The sequence below is a fragment of the Drosophila montana genome, unplaced genomic scaffold, assembly GCF_035044405.1.
Source record: "Drosophila montana isolate Dmon_TW-CO22-7 unplaced genomic scaffold, ASM3504440v1 contig_3519_1, whole genome shotgun sequence".
NCBI classification, from domain to species: Eukaryota; Metazoa; Arthropoda; class Insecta; order Diptera; family Drosophilidae; genus Drosophila; species Drosophila montana.
In genome coordinates this window covers 66147-81757 of record NW_026998398.1, presented here as the reverse complement: position 1 = coordinate 81757, position 15611 = coordinate 66147, and the positions used below count along the sequence as shown (strand labels likewise).

Here is a 15611-nt window from a genome sequence, read left to right as displayed (position 1 = left end):
GCCCTCTACACCACCAACGATGCAAGGCAGAGGTCAATTCTTTTTGGAATTGTGGAACGCTGCATCAGCAGTGAAGTGATGTTATCCCTTGGCGTAAGCAACTTGAGGACCTGGACGGATCTTCGGAAGCAACTAATACTGAACTACAAGACGCAAACTAAGAACCACATCCTACTGGAGGAATTCAGGAGCACCCCGTTTAAAGGCAACGTGCGAGCTTTTCTGGAAGAAGCAGAACACCGTAGGCAGACACTAATGAGTAAGCTAGAACTAGAAAATAACATTGACGAAAAAACATTGTATGCGCGACTAATCAAAACTAGCATTGACGACCTTATTCAAAAATTACCCACAAACATTTGCATTCGAATTATAAATTGCGAAATTCCCGATTTAAGATCTCTAATTAATATTTTGCAAGAAAAAAATCTTTATAACGAACCCTGTCTTAATCCAACCCCAAATAAAGTAAAACAAGAAAAATATTTGAAGCCATTGTATCAACCAAACCCAAATATTCAAAGATTCCCCACTTTTCTTCAACCAAATCAACCCTATGTCCCATATCGACCCCATCAGCCTTACATTCAACAACCATATCATCAACCATCACCCAACTATACTAACAACAACACTTTTAAACCTAATAATTATTCACCTCAACCAATGCAACAAATACTTAGTCCAATCAGACCAACCTACTTTACACCCAGACCAAACTCCCGACAAACCCAATTCGACAACAATCGTTTCGGACAAGTAACCCCACAACAAAACTCTTTCAATAACTCTGGCGTAGCCAACCAACCGACTAAACAAGTTAGACCTGCAGAAAGTGGACAGAGTAAGATGAGTATTGACGATGAAGCTAGAAATCAGGAAGAGCTAAACTATCATGATTACATGCAACAAGAATACTATAATCAATGCGCTGCTTATCCTGAATATTATCCACAATATTATCAAGCAGAAAGTTACCCACAAAGCCCAGACTTTACATACACACAATCAGCCGAACACGAGACAGAACAACCAAATGAAATAGAAATCGAGCAAGCCGAAAATTTTCAGCTTCCAGCCTTGGAAACCAACAGTACATAGTAATCACTTATAAAGGCAAAAATCTGAAATGTTTAATAGATACAGGATCTACTGTAAATATGATGACATCAAATGTTTTCAATTTACAAGTTCATGACACCGATTGTTTCATTCAAACCAGCAACGGACCTTTAACTATCACAAAGAAAGTTAACGTCCATTCTAATAACCTATTCAAGGGTAATAATGAATTTCTTCTACACCAATTCTCCTCAGACTATGATCTATTAATTGGTAAAAAAATGCTTTCAGAAGCACAAGCCGTTATAGATTAAAAAACCCAAACTGTTACTTTATACAATAGAAGGTATAAACTAACCAACGATATTCCAATCACAAATCAGAGCCACTTCTTACCCCAACCAAATCCTGAAACTAATAAACAGTTTAGAAATCCAATTAGATTAATTTCCGATAACCAAGAATCTTCCAACTCAAGCCCTTACCGATTAGATCATTTAAATGAAGAAGAAAGAATCAATTTAATCAGTTTGTTGACACAATATCAACACATACAATATAAAGAAGGCAACCAACTTAGTTTCAGTAATCAAGAAAAACACATTATAAATACTACCCACAATTCAGCCTTACATACAAAACCATACAGTTATCCACAAGCATATGAACAGGAAGTTGAACATCAAATTCAAGACATGCTTAATCAAGGTATCATAAGGCCTAGCAATTCTCCTTATTGTAGTCCTATATGGATCGTACCGAAAAAGCAAGATGCTTCAGGTAAACAAAAATTCAGAATCGTAATTGACTACAGGAAATTAAATGAAGTAACCATAAGCGATAGGCACCCAATACCAAATATGGACGAGATTTTAGGAAAACTAGGTAGATGCAATTATTTCACTACAATTGACCTTGCAAAAGGATTCCACCAACTTGAAATGCATCCAGATTCCATTCAAAAAACAGCTTTCTCTACTAAACATGGCCACTATGAATATCTTCGTATGCCATTTGGATTAAAAAATGCACCCGCAACCTTTCAACGTTGCATGAACAATGTTTTACGACCGTTACTAAATAAACATTGTCTGGTATATCTTGATGATATAATTGTATTCTCAACATCCTTAGAAGAACATTTGCAATCACTCCAATTAGTTTTCGAGAAGCTTTCTGAAGCAAATCTCAAATTACAACTTGATAAATGCGAGTTTCTAAAACAAGAAACTTCATTCCTAGGACATGTCATAACTAAGGATGGAATAAAACCCAATCCTGATAAAATCAAAGCAATTCACAAATATCCAATTCCCACAAAAACCAAAGAAATAAAAGGTTTTCTTGGATTAACCGGTTACTACAGAAAGTTCATTCCAAATTTTGCAGACATAGCCAAACCAATGACAGCAGTACTTAGAAAAGACTCAAAAATCGACATTAAAAATCCTGAATACATTAGAGCTTTTGAAAAATTGAAACAACTAATTTCTAATGACCCAATTCTAAAAATTCCAGACTTTAAAAGTAAATTCGTTTTAACCACTGACGCAAGTAATGTAGCTCTTGGAGCAGTACTCTCTCAAGACGGACATCCCATTAGTTTTATTAGCAGAACTCTCAATGAGCACGAAACTAACTACAGTGCCATAGAAAAAGAGCTTTTAGCCATTGTATGGGCAACAAAAACTTTTAGACATTACCTACTAGGACGACATTTCGAAATCAATAGTGACCATCAACCATTATGTTGGCTGTACAAAATGAAAGAACCAAATTCAAAATTAACCCGATGGAGAGTTAAATTATCTGAATATGACTTTGACACAAAACATATAAAAGGAAAAGAAAACCACATAGCTGACGCTCTATCACGAGTAAAAATAGAACAGACTTATTTCGGAGAAGAAACACAACATAGCGCTGACGAAGACAATAGTAATTTAATATTCACTACAGAGAAACCAATAAACACATTTAAAAGACAAATTATATTTTCTAAAGGCATTCCAAACGTAAAAAAAGAAAATTACTTCAAAAAATTAATAATTCACATTACATACGATAACATGACTAAAGATAAAGCCGAAAAATATTTAATAGACCATTTTTGCACAAAAACCAGTGCAATATTTATAGACAGTGATGCAGATTTTGAAATAATTCAAAACGCACACAAGGAAATTATTAACACTAGCCATACTAAAATTCTTCGAAGTCTCATTCAATTAAAAAACATTAACTCCTATGCCGAATTCAAAGAACTTATTTTGAAAACCCATGAAAAACTCCTACACCCCGGAATTCAAAAAACAAATAAACTTTTTTGTGAAACCTATTATTTCCCTAATAGCCAAATATTAACACAAAACATAATAAACGAATGTCATATTTGCAACTTAGCAAAATCAGAACATAGAAACACAAAAATGCTAATGAAAATTACACCCAAGCCCGAACACTGTCGTGACAAATTTGTAATTGACATTTATTCTTCTGAAGGCAAACATTATCTTAGCTGCATGGACATTTATTCAAAATTCGCTACTCTTGAAAATATTAAAACAAAAGACTGGATAGAATGCAAAAATGCATTAATGCGTATATTTAATCAGTTAGGAAAACCAATATTATTAAAAGCTGACCGAGACGGCGCATTTTCCAGCTTAGCACTAAAAAAATGGCTTGAAAGTGAAGGAGTAGAAATACAATTAAATACAACAAAAACAGGAATAGCAGACATCGAAAGACTACATAAAACAATAAATGAAAAAATCAGAATAATTAACACTTTAAATGACGAAGAAAATAAACTCAGCAAAATAGAAACAATTCTTTACATTTACAATCACAAAACAAAACATGACACAACTGGACAAACTCCTGCACACATTTTCTTATATGCCGGACAACCAAATTTAGATACCCAAGGAAAAAAAGAAAAAATAATAAATAAAATGAACGGTGACCGACAAGAATACGAAGTTGATACTAGATATCGAAAAGGACCATTACAAAAAGGAAAATTAGAAAACCCTTTTAAAGCTAATAAAAACGTTGAACAAACAGACCCAGACCATTATCGAATTACTAACAGAAATAGAATTACACGCTACTATAAAACACAATTTAAAAAACGAAAGAAATTTAATCAAATCTCAATACCACAGGTCTATTAAATACAATAGTGATGTTAGTTCTATTAATCACCACATGAAAATAAATTAAAATAATTAATTTGACAACTCGCAACTACGGAACACCGGAATAACCCTACACCAAGAAAATAGACAGAAACAAGAACTGTTTAACATAATAGGCTCAGCATAAAAATATATTTTTGGCACACTCGACGAAAATCATCGAGTGGAATTCCAAAAAAATTTAGAGACCGTTGTACAAAATTCGATTAGATTCATGAGCTAAATGACGTAATACGAATGATGAAATGCAAACAATAAAAGAATGTATACCAATTTGTAACTTTATACCAATACAAACAACAGAAATGATTGTAACTAGAAACTTAAGTCAAATTGTCAAAAAAAAAAAAAAAAAAAATAAAGAAAAAATAGAAATAGATTTCACACCTCTATACGCACCTCTTGAATTAACAAAAATAAATATCACAACACCATTGTTCATATAATTTTCCAAAATAACTAATTATATTATACTTATACCTACCATATGTAAAATTAAATCCAATTAAAAATTTTTAAAATGATGCAAACCAAGGTGCAAAACCACAAAATGTAATGTTAACCAAACAACACTACCTGTATTGTACTAATAAGTCCCTGCTTAGGCATAGACTTCTCTATAAGGGAAGGGAAGTGGCATATTCGCACATATGCACAGTTATAGGGACAAATATAAGAAGGTAGCATAATTGCAGCTGCGAATCTGCAAGTGCTTATCGCCTGCAAAAGCAATAAAACATTATTCAGATAATTGCAGCTGCATCCAAACAGATAAGCAAAGCAATAAACACCTTACTAGATAATTGCAGCTGCACTTGTACAGTTACACAAAGCAATAGACACCTCAGTCAGATAATTGCAGCTGCGCGTCTTTACGTAGAAATAAGCTTCTCAGCATAAATAAGCATAATAAGTTCTACTGAATTTTAGTCTTAAGTTGATCTTCAATAAATGAACTTGTCGTGAAATTTCGCCTTGTATTTAATTCAATTTAACCGTTAGAGCTGTGCGCGGTTTTTATAAGACTCAAACTCACAGCAAATAAAGAAAAATCTAATTATATATATATATATATATATATATATATGTATATCACTACTCTTTAAATAACTCCATAGAATACGTCATTTCTCTAAAAAGGAAGGTGTAGTGTGTATATGCCTTAACAGAACACCATGTAATTAAATATAAAATATGCGGCACTTTGTTGCATACAATAACAATTATACAGTAAGCAAGCTCAGAGCCACTTTATGTATTGGCTCTGTCTCATATTACGCAGCGCGGTTCACTAGCCTCACTAGCTGACCGTTTATGCTTAAGCTGCATATCCCACGCTCCTTATTTTGGGCTCAGTAAGTGTACTGGCTTACTAATAAGCAAAACGATAAGTGATACATGTAGCTTTCAATAACAGACATTTATCCAGATATCCCTATCTTGGATATACATCAGTAAAGTTGGGGGGTGCGGGTAAATTCTCCGGTTCCCCAACTGCAAATTGAACAAGTTTTCCCCGAATTTGAAAGTAAACTAGTAAGAGGCTCTAGTCGGGAGTTCCCGACTGCCAAAACTAAATGCAGCTCGCGCTACGTGCTCGTTTGCTTAAGCAGTAATAAAAATATATTAAAAAAAAAAAATAAAAAAAAAAGTTCCCTCCACTTGAATTCGTAACAGACCACACACATTACAACCGCCTCTATTCAACAGCCACAGCAACAATTGAGTCTTAATGAAAAAAACGAATAAAAATAGAAGCACATACCCACACAGCATGGAATACAATCACAATTGCAATGCTGTTGCTAGATTTAAATAACGACGCGCATGAATGTGTGTTTGTACATTTATACAGAAATTCAGTTTATACACCTTTTATTTAATTACTTTTGCGTTTCTTAATCGATCTTTATGAAATTTTTAACAGTAGATCTTATTGTGCCATAGAATATTTTCAAATTTTCAAAAAGTTAATTGCATTAACATTGTGGCTTAAATGGGTGGGTAATACAATTTTGTTTATTTACTTGACTTATAGGTATGTAGTGGTAGCGGGGAAGTGGCGATAGATATAAAATGATTATACTTGATTTATATATACTATTCAAGAACCTACATATAAAGTTTGATGACTCTATCTCTTATAACTACTATTACCTGACTTGCTCAAAATATAGGATTTCTATATCGAATTTGACCGATTACATGTATATATTTTTAATGGCGTCGGAGATGCTGCCTTTTGCCTGTTACATACATTTGCAAAAATACATTATACCGCTTTTACCCATTTTTAATGGGTTCAGTGTATAAAAAGGTCTTATTTTAATTCAAATGATTTTACAATTGTGACGTTGTCCCACAATCGATTTCAGCTTGCGAGACGTGTTGATATTCTTTAACTGTTGCTCGTAGGCCAAGTAGTACGATGGAAATGCTGTCAATCCAGTTGGTATGAGTGTGACATTTAATGGCGGTCTTTGGCGTCCTGTGCATTCTTTTCATAGTATGCCGTTGTTCGCAGATACTTGGATCCCGTTAACTCTGTAAGCTTCTAAAATTATGTATGTTGCTGTGCTCGAATCGCTTTTTAGGCAGATTGAACTTTTTAAGTTATGAATGGCGGTCTTTCACTAAATTCCCAGGTTTTGCTCTAAATTAAAGGCTCTATGCTCTAAATAACAAAACGGTGGAAGTACGAAAAAATGCAACCAAAAAGTCTAGACTTTTAAGATTATGAGGGATATGATACTTTTTTCAAATTATAGAAATTCTATGCTATGCGGTGTTGATTGAAAATATTACCCAAGAATTCACATTCCTTTTCTATACATAAAATATGTACACGCTCCTTTAAATTTCCTGCCGCCACGACGATATCATACATATAAGCTATAATGGACCTCTAAAAATAGAGAGTCCGTTCCGGAAGTCAAATGGCATTCGTAAGTATCCGTATTTGACAAGGGATGTGTACTGCACGGATTTATCTTCTGCCGCTATTCGGTCAAATCCTTGCTTGAAATCAACTACCGAAAAATATTGATTATTCTCTCGATACTCTAAGCAATCCTTAATGAGGGTAGCCGAAAATTGTCCAATAGTCATCAGCTTACTCTGACTCGTAGTATTTCCACTGTTGTCACTGAACTATCATGATCTGATCAGTGAGGTATATATTTCTCAACTGCTTGCTAACCATTATATTCTACATTCACTTCAATATCACATTTGCGCAAAATGTATTAAAGTCTTCCCTTTGATCGCATTTTTATACCATGAACCCATTTAAAATGGCTAAAAATTATATAATATACTTGTATAAATGTATGTAATAGGCAGAAGAAAGCATTTCTGACCCCATAAAGTATATATATTTTTGATCAGCATCAATAGCCAAGTCGATCTAGCCATGTCCGTCTGTCTGTCCGTGCGTCCGTCCGTATGAACGCAAGGATCTCAGAACCTATACGAGATAGACTCTTAATTTGAAACGTAGGACCTCCTAGTGTCCGCACAGCAGTATTTTGTTCTCGATAATCGATAACTTGCCCCGTTTCCAAGTAATCAAAAGAAAACGATATCGAAATTCTGTAATTCTCGTAAGTTATAAGAGCTATACCACCAAACTTGACATGCGGCTTCTAGAATAGTAAATATATATCAAGTATCCTTCATTTTATAGCTATCACCACCTCCCCGCTAGCAGCACATAGCTATTAATCAAATAAATAAACAAACACGGTTCGCCCACCAAATTGAGCGACAATTTCAATGCAATTCACTTTTTGAGAATATACATATATTCTATAGTACAGTAAGATCTCCTGTTGAAGTTTTCATCAAGATCGGTTAGGAAACACAGAAGTAACATAAGTTGGCAGTGTGTTTATTGAATTCTATCAACAACATTGCAATTGCAGTTGTTATGTGCTGTTATTTTAATTAGTTTTTTTTTTCATAAGAAACAAATTGCTGATGTGGCTGTCGGGGCGATTGCAAGTGGTGTGATCTGTCACAGGTTCGATTCCTACTGAGGGAAAGATTTATTTGTTTTTAAATACTGCTTAAGCAAACGAGCTCGTAGCACGAGCTGCATTTGCTGTTGGTAGAAGAGGGTTCAGGGTATCTCCAAGTCAGGAAATCCTTACTAGAACCTCTAACTTTTTTTTTTTTTTCCTTTAGAATATAATAATATAATATGCACAAATATTATAAAACTCAACTTTTTTGGATATTGATAAGAAAAAAAACACAATTAACAAATTTATTTAAAATCATTAATTTTCAACCAAAGAATTTTATTTTTGTTCCTTATATTTTACGATTTTAACTTTAAAACTTAGGGAAAACTTGTTTTAATTGCCTAACTTCTGAATTTACATATTTGCATTAAATAGGCGTCGTTTAAGATATTAATATTTAAAATCGACAAAGAGAGGGCAAAATGACATTTTATAGCTGAATAGATTTTTATTGTTATATGTTGATGTTTGCTTTAAGGAATGGTATACAAAAGTTCCAAGTTTGTCGCTTTTTTTTTGATTTAATAGTTACATACAAATATTTTAGGGCTGTAGATCACTCCAAGCTTGATGTGCAAGCTGAGCAATATTATGTCATCCACGTTCACCAGACACGCACTTTAAATATTATGATTTCTCAAGGTATGCACTTCTCGCTTTGGTCAGTGTTTCCTTAAGTGATGATTTTAAGTGCTTGATTTGAAGACAATTAGCTCTGTATTTGTAGGCTTAGGAGCAATTTTAAGGGAAACTGAAACCCCCGAGCAGGTAATTGCGCATAAATACATTACACAATTCCTCCAATCCCAATATTTTCAAATGCACAAAAGTAACAGCTAGAACTGCCAGTTATATACCGATACTCTAAATCGGACAGAGAGCATTACAATATCATCTCCTTTACATGTGATTAAAATACGATTACGTGCGTCGAGCAGAAAACTTTCGCAGGTAATACTCCCTATTTTGGGCTCAGTAAGTGTACTGGTTTACAAATAAGCAAAACGCTAAGTGATACATGTAGCTTTCAATAACAGATATTTATCCAAATATCCCTATCTGGGATGTACAGCTGTGAATAAAATAATAGCACCACCACTACAAGTAATTTTTAAATAGTTGCCCAACTCACATATTTAACGTTAAGGAAACTTTAAGCACGTAGGTGCCGATAACGACATCGACCGTATTTATAAGTACATGGGCATGTGATATAATCGAGGGGGGATAATTTATAAATTGAGTAAAGAGTAAAGGTCCAAAATAATTACATTGAGGAACACCAGAAGTAACGTGAACCTGCTTCGAGGTAGTCAGCCACAGCATGACTCTTAGGGACATACCTTTAAAATAAGAAGAAATCAAAGCAAAAGCGACGGAGGGAAATATCATGGTGCACAGAGTCAAATGCTTACTGAAGTCTGTGTAAATGACATCAGTTTGCATTTTAGAAGAAAAGCATAATTTACCAAGGAAGATAATTTTTCAAGCAGATTGGTCGTAGTTGACCGATTCTTTACGACTTCATGTTAAACAGGTGATTATTTTTTTAATTTAGATAATAATTTAGAGATTCTGGAAAGTTTTGCAATGCCCCTGCAATTTTTTATATCAGACTTTCCACCTTTCTTGTGGAGAAGAATGATATAAGATTCTTTCCAAAAAGATCGAAAGACAGAAGATAAATAGATTAAAAAGCTTTAGCAATGGACAAAGAATGAAAGAACTACACTTCTTGAGTAGACTACTAGGCAAATTGTCAGGACCAGGAGAGTAAGATGGGAAATAATAGGAGCAGGTATAGAAACGGATGAAGTAATATTGTAATGGTAAGAATTATTTTCAGGGTAGACAAAGTAATTTGATTGGAAAAAGTTAGCAAAGAAGTTAGCAGAATCGGAATCATTGCTAGCTTTGTTTACAAAATTATGAAACTGTCTCGGATTTTGGGCAAATTGCCTTTGCAACGAAAAAGATAATTCTCATAGCACTGAGGGTTAACAAGAAAGAAATTTGACTTGGCTATAGAATATTTAGCCAAGTCAATACTAGAACCAGACTTATCAAACTTTTTTAAATATTTAGACTTAATATTTTGCAAGTTTGATAGTCTGGGAGTGAACCTTGGTGGCTTTGAAGAAGAAATTGATGATAAGGTAGGATGATATACATCCTCAGGAACAAATAAAGGAGGGTACCTGGACACATTAGCAATAAGGTAATCGTTGACAAATACAAGATCAAGGTTTCTATTTAAATGATTAAAAATTGAATTTATTTGAAACAACGAAAGGTCGAGCATGCAATCTATAAAGTCATGCTTTGCTGAGGGTACTAGATAATAATGTGAATAATGACCAAGAGATGTTCGGTAAATTAAAACGCTATAAATAGGTCATTATCACGCACATGTGTAGAATCTTTTCAATACAAGTAATATGTTTTAAATATACTTGAATATCAGAAGAAGGAGGAACATAGGAGCATGTGATATAAATATCGCGTGGTGGAAAAGTCACTTTAACTGAGACAATCTCAGCGTCGGCAGGCGTAATAAAAAAGAAAGGTTCTGACTGGAAAGTGGATTTAACGGCAATTAATACCCCACCACCTCGAGTCGGCCGACCATTTCTATGAACAATGAAATTGTTCAAAAAAACTTCAAAATCTGATTTGGTTGAATTTAACCATGTTTCTGAAAATGCGATTATATCCAAATCGAAGGAAGAGCTAGCCATGAAAACATTTTAAAGCTTAGAAATGAGACCACTGACATTCTGATAAAGAATAGAAACTAGGTCGGAAGACGGAATTAGTTTTGGATTGGATTTTTTTGCTTAAACTCGTAAACAATAATGTAAGGAGGCAACAATTTACGATAACAAACGATTGGGAACGCAACACGTGAAACATTAATTTTAAATTAAGCTATTTCACGAGGTGTGGAGAAAAAAAATTTAGTAATTGACACGCTAGCAGAAGACTTGCTAGCAATATAGGCAGCCAATGAATCACAAGTGGTCTCAGATGAAAGCCAGGACAGAAAAACTTGTTTACGAGGGGCAACAACAGCTAAAATAGGAGCTGATGGGGCTGAAGACAATACAGGAGTAGGCACCGTGATTGCCTTTAACAATCTGAACTAGATTGCGCGCAGGATTACCTTTGCGGCCAGAGGCTGACGGTGCTGAAACACTTACGCTGACTGGGGAGGGTTCAGATACAGGGTCTACTGGTACTACTCCAGGGGTTATATTCGGACAATCGCTTGGAGAAGGCAATAATGACAGCATTGGGGATCCGTGCTATGCACGGACAAGAGAGGCGCATCTATTTTGGACAAAAGCAGAGGGCAAATGCAAAAACTGAGATGCTAGTGTGGAGCTCGAATTTATATTTGCTAAGCAACTCCAAACTCGAGTCAAAGTTACCCCAGAGCCGCTTAGTCACACTATTAAGTTTTGAGCATTGATTTCTCACAGAATTATACATTCTTTAGAAATCAATTTGCTTGTCGATAACTACTGGACACAACCAACACAAGCCGCTGCAGCCCTTCTTGGCAATTGCAGAAGTTGCGAAACCGCAGAGCGAAACGAAAAACGGTGCACAAAAATATAGCAAGTAAGCGCTAAAAAATTTTCGAACACAAAACAAAAATTATTGTTTGGAGCAAAAGGCAACAGCAAACAATTTTTGAGAGCGCGATGCACAAGAAGAAATATGCACCAGGGAACACACGCACAAGCAAGTGTATGCACAGGGAAGCGCCAAAACAAAAGAATAAAAACAAATAATAACGATTACACGGAACTGACGCCAATCAATAAATGCAATAATTGATAAGCTTACGCTGCACATCAGATAGCACTTTGCACAAGTAATAAAATCTGTTTAAATTAAACACAAGTGAAGCCAGATTAAAAAACGGAAAGCAGGTTAGAAGCGCAAAAATAAATAAAAATGTTGGAGCACAAGTGTTGGTAGAAGAGGGTTCAGGAAATCCGCTGGTCGGGAATAGAAAAGTGTGTAAGTGTGTGTGTTTGGCAGGCCTAAAAAGTTATCATGCACACATGCCAACGTTTGGGTAGCCTTACCAACAACAAGCTTGGAAAATAGGCGTTTTGCACATAAACAGGCCAACCCCTTTTACAATATCACACGACTGCTCCCTCGAAAGAGTGTGCGTGAGCATAAGTAGCAAGTCGCAAAAATTGAACATTTTCAATTTTGGGCATTTTCTTAGAATTCTTCGACAAGCCGACGATGAAATACCCTTGCAGAAATACGACTTAGTTTTTTTTTATTTTAAGCAAAATAGGTCCTCACAGTAAACAAAAATATTAGAATATAATATATACATATTTCATTTGGGTCATTTAAGTTTTTTTTAAATAAATTAAAATCAGATTCTTCTCATTATGCCTGAAATACAAGATAGAGCATTTGAGTGTGTGTGCCTTTTGCTACCACAGGCATAAAGGGCACACAATTGAAGAAAATATCTCTGGCTCGCGGCAGACGCCGTGCGAGCATCCACACAATACAAACATATGTATGTTTGTAGATCTCGGGGTTTTTTGAGAAGCTATGCAGGGAGAAAAAGATGGACACAAGCGCGCAAAGTAATGAGTGAAAGCGAATCAAAATAACAAAACGGTGGAAGTACGAAAAAAAGCAACCAAAAAGTCTAGACTTTTAAGATTATGAAGGATATGATACTCTTTTCAAATTATAGAAATTCTATGCTATGCGGTGTTGATTGAAAATATTACCCAAGAATTCACATTCCTTTTCTGTACATAAAATATGCACACGCTCCTTTAAATTTCCTGCCGCCACGACGATATCATCCATATAAACTATAATGGACCTCTAAAAAATAGCCAGTCCGTTCCTGAAGCCAAATGGCATTCGTAAGTATCCGTATTTGACAAGGGATGTGTACTGCACGGATTTATCTTCTGCCGCTATTTGGTCAAATCCTTGCTTGAAATCAACTACCGAAAAATATTGCTTATTCTCTCGATACTCTAAGCAATCCTTAATGAGGGTAGCCGAAAATTGTCCAATAGTCATCAGCTTACTCTGACTCGTAGTATTTCCACTGTTGTCACTGAACTATCATGATCTGATCAGTGAGGTATATATTTCTCAACTGCTTGCTTACCATTATATTCTACATTCACTTCAATATCACATTTGCGCAAAATGTATTAAAGTCTTCCCTTTGATCGCATTTTTATACCATGAACCCATTTAAAATGGCTAAAAATTATATAATATGTATAGTTGTCTAAATGTATGTAATAGGCAGAAGAAAGCATTTCTGACCCCATAAAGTATATAAGTTAACGAGTAACCCTCGCACATAAATATCATTACTAATTAGCCTCACACGCGCTGTGCTGAATACTTTGTTTCAGCACTCTAGCTGCAATGGTCAGCGGCGGTAACCTGATACTTTTGTTATTGTCGCAAGAGTCCCAATTATCGCCTATGATTATGCTGAGTCGGCTTGCCGACCATGACATTGCGGCGTGATTCTTATGCCCGCTTTGGGCTTTAGACTTAAGAATTTTATATCCAATACTTTAGTTCTGTTTAAGCATTCAAACCCTTCAGCAGAAGAATAAACATTGCTCCGGTTAAAGCCGTAATATTTGTGTTTAATTGTTTTCGGCCATTGCCGCAAGACTTTAAATCAACTTGCTGGGTCACAAGACCAGCATAATTCTACAGTATCAAGTAAAGACCTGCCATCCGCTTTAGCACTAGCTAGGGAGGCAGAAGCGAGCATTGAGCGTAGCACCTTTTCCACTTCGTATGCAAAGGCCATCGAAGAAAGAGCACAAGCAGCTGAAAGCCATAGGCAGCGTCCCCAACACAAACAAACAAAAAGCTACAGGGACGACCGAAACCATGAAAAAAATCCCCATTTTGTGAAGCGGCAGCATATCAATGCTAACCAAGACCAAAATAGGAGGACACATAGCAACGCACAACAAAGCCAGGACCAGCCTATGGACGTTGATCCATCGCTGTCCAAGATCAGACAACCGACAAATTGGGGGAAACCACAAAGTAACGCCCAACAGTCGGAAACACAAAAAAGACAAAACACGCCTGAGCGTATGACCGGCCAAGGTCGGCAAAGATTAAATAATGTCAATCATGAAGCTGAGAATCAGGATTCTCAGAGCTACAAAAAGCAGGCCTCGGCTGCCGAAGGTGTCATAAGCGATGACGACTCTGGTGGCGAAAACGACACGCTAAATTTTTTAGGGAACGCTCCTGGTTGCCGTTTATCGAAAGGCAACTAGCAGGGAGAAACATAAGAATATTGATTGACACTGGGGCAGCCGAAAACTACGTAAAGCCCGTAAAGGAGCTTAAAGGAGTAGTGCCGGCTGATTCCCCATTTACTGTTAGTTCCATACATGGTTCTAACAAAATAAATAAAAAATGTTTAATGTACATTTTTGGACAAAAGTCTCAATTTTTTCTACTAGACACCTTAACAGCTTTCGATGCCATCGTAGGCCTAGACTTGTTAACACAGGTAGGGGCGACATTGAATCTCAAAAAAGACGTGATTGAATATGGAAGTACAATAGAAAAGTTACAGTACCAAGACTGTGACAACGTAAACTTTACCCGTGTCGAGGACATAGTGGTACCCCTTTCCAAAAAGACGGAGTTCAAAAAAATGATTTCGATGAGAATTAAGGTATTTTCGACCTCTAAAAAGGCCTTACCCTTTAACACCTCAGTCGTCGCCACAGTCCGCACAGAGGATAACGATCCGGTATACTCCAAGTTATACCCACATCCTATTGGAGTGGCAGATTTCGTAAGCAACGAAATCAAACAGTTATTAAAAGATGGCATAATTAGACCATCAAGGTCCCCGTATAACAGCCCAACATGGGTTGTAGACAAAAACGGGACTGACGCTAATGGCAACAAAAACAAACGATTGGTAATCGACTTTAGGAAGCTGAATGAGCGAACCATTGCCGACCGATATCCAATGCCATGCATTCCCATGATTCTTGCGAACCCTAGACTTAAAATCAGGGTATCATCAAATTTACCTAGCGGAACAAGACCGCGAAAAAACGTCATTTGCGGTAAACGGCGGGAAATATGAATTCTGTCGCTTACCCTTCGGCCTAAAAAATGCGGGAAGCATTTTTCAAAGAGCCATCGACGACGTCCTGAGGGAACAGATCGGAAAGATATGTTACGTCTATGTAGACGACGTGATACAGGACTAAAGTGCTTAATCGATGCCAATATGCGAGTCTCACAGGAAAAA

At 35.9% G+C, this 15611-nt stretch overlaps 2 long non-coding RNA genes across 2 annotated transcripts in view; one reads left to right on the top strand and one right to left on the bottom strand.

Annotated features, from left to right (window-relative positions):
- LOC135435138 (uncharacterized) overlaps nucleotides 1-15611 on the bottom strand; it is a 154915-nt gene that overhangs the window by 129920 nt on the left and 9384 nt on the right. The gene's annotated exons all lie outside the window — the stretch shown is intronic.
- LOC135435139 (uncharacterized) lies at nucleotides 1474-4227 on the top strand. The gene is made up of 2 exons (XR_010437342.1): nucleotides 1474-1842; nucleotides 1901-4227. It is a non-coding gene; the product is annotated as an uncharacterized LOC135435139 (long non-coding RNA).